The sequence below is a fragment of the Myotis nattereri genome, assembly GCF_964212035.1.
Source record: "Myotis nattereri genome assembly, chromosome: 3".
Lineage (NCBI taxonomy): Eukaryota > Metazoa > Chordata > Mammalia > Chiroptera > Vespertilionidae > Myotis > Myotis nattereri.
Window position 1 is genome coordinate 187,231,824 of NC_138077.1, and position 2,426 is coordinate 187,234,249.

Here is a 2,426-nt window from a genome sequence, read left to right on the forward strand (position 1 = left end):
CACTCCTTTACTAGAATGCTGTTCTCCGAATAGCCACAATAGGGCACTATTGCATAATCTCCTGCAGGGCGATTGCCCTCTAGGTCTCTCAATAGCCGTTTTCTTTTCAGACTTGCTGAATTCAATAAGAGGGTGCTGTTCTCAGAACGTCCACAAGAGGGCATTAATGCAACTTCTTTCTTACTAGGGAGCTGTTCTCAGAATGCCCACAAGAGGGCACTATTGACTGAGCTTCATCTCCTTAGGAATTTGTGTCTGAAATCCTGTTTCCTAAAATGAAGGCATATCCCAGATCTCTTGATTCCATGTTCCCTCCACCTCTCTACCAAAATCCAATGTTTTTCCCAGAGGAAACACTCTTGGGTGGGTTTTTCATAATTACCTGAAATATTTCCCACTTTGATGTTGGGACTATAGTGGTGGCAGATTCATTGCAAAGACTGTGTGGAAAAGGGCACAGGTGAGACCACAAAGGGCAGAGCTGACTGCCAGAAGAACACACAGAGAATGGTTCCCCTTGGCCCCATAGTGGAGTGGATACCATACAGCAGCGGTTCTCAACCTGTGGGTCGCGACCCCTTTGGGGGTCGAAAGAACCTTTCACATGGGTCACCTAAATACATCCTGCATAGCAGATATTTACATTATGATTCATAACAATGGCAAAATTACAGTTATGAAGTAGCAACAAAAATAATTTTATGGTTGGGGGTCACCACAACATGAGGAACTGTATTAAAGAGCTGTGGCATTAGGAAGGTTGAGAACCACTGCCATACAGCAACATATCTATCATAGGCCATGGCTACAAAAATCCAGGTCTTCGTGATGCGCAAGGTCAGGAAAACATCATCTGGACCACACACCCAACACAGGGGATGGTTTTATTCTTGCTTACAGAATGGACCAACATCTGGGGCAGTGTGGTGGTGGGCATAGCTGAGATCCAGTAGAGACAGGATGCTGAGGAGGAAGTACATGGGCGTGTGGAGGTGTGCATCTACTCTGATCAGGGTAACAATAATCCCATTGCTTAGAGGAAGAGGAAGAGGAAGAAAAGGATTCAGTTGGTCCAGAGATTTCTGGAGAAGCTCAGGAGAATAAACTCAGTTACTCTGTAGAGCTGGGATCTCTCCAGCCTTGGCTATGCATGGTTTTCCTTCTGAGAAAGATCCACACGTGCAGAGACTAAAGGCATCTCAAAGTTAAACAATCAAACCAAGATATCCACCTCCATGCTCAGGGAGCATTCTATCCAAATTGACCTCGCATTGCTCCGGGCACTTAGGGATTCTATAAATATTTGTTGGTGTGTTGTTGCTGTTGTTTTTAACTAACTAGCTCTGATAAAATTCCAAGGAGCTTGTGAAAGGAATTGTACATAGCAGAAAGTTTATTTTGAAGAACACACACACACATACCACATAAAGCCATGAATAGGACTCAGGCTCAAATGGATGAGAAAAATGATATTATTACATTATTACTCATGTTATAGGAGGTATGCAATATTATGGAGCTAGCAGGATCTGAGTTTGGGAACAACCTAGGCTTTATTATTAGTATATGCTGATAAATCTGACATATATCTCCATCCTAAATCTCTTAATTCATCTATCCCATTGCCTTCTTGATACCTATATTCATGTGAATATCTAATAGGAATAATAAAATTAACAGTTTCTAAAAGCAAATTTCCTATCCCCTGTAAACGTGCTTCTCTCACAGTCATCCTCAACTCAGTTAACGGCAATTCCATCATTTGACATGGCGAAGGTTGAAAAGAAAACCTCAAAGTCCTCCTAACTTCTCTCTTTTTACTTCCCCCATGCAAATATTGGGGGAAGTAAACCAGTTCCCTTTAAAATATATATCCCCCAAAAGACCACTCTTCATCATCTACACTATTACTATTCTGGTCCAAATCATTATCTTTTTTCACCAGGAATATTGCAATATTCCCTAACTAGTTTCATGGCTTCCATTCTCTTCCACCATAGTCTGTTCTTTTTTTTATCCTCACTCAAGGATATGTTTGTTGATTTTTTAAAAATATTTTTATTGATTTCAGAGAGGAAGGGAAAGAGAGAGAGAGAATCATTGATTAGCTGCCTCCTGCATGCCCCACACTGGGGATCAAGCCCACAACCTGATCATGTGCCCTGACCAGGAATCGAACTGTGACCTCCTGGTTCATAGGTCAACGCTCAACCACTGAGCCACGCCGGCCAGGCATGTTTATTGATTTTAGAAGAGAGAGAGAAAAACATCATGTCAGAGAGAAACATCAGTCAGTTGCTTTCCATATGCACCCCAACTGGGGATCAAACCCACAAACTAGGTATGTGCCCTGGCCGAGAATCAAACCCACAGCCTCTTGGTGTATGGGCTGACACACCAACCAACTGGGCCACCCGGAGAGGGCC

The 2,426-nt window shown here is 42.7% G+C and overlaps 1 pseudogene across 1 annotated transcript; it reads right to left on the reverse strand.

The window, feature by feature from the left end:
- Positions 1-411: 411 nt before the first annotated feature.
- On the reverse strand, positions 412-1,152 carry LOC308515555 (olfactory receptor 2A7-like; annotated as a pseudogene). Its single transcript has 2 exons — positions 780-1,152; positions 412-516 (listed from the first exon to the last, which is right to left on the reverse strand). The product of its transcript is annotated as an olfactory receptor 2A7-like (transcript).
- Between the last annotated feature and the right edge of the window lie 1,274 nt (positions 1,153-2,426).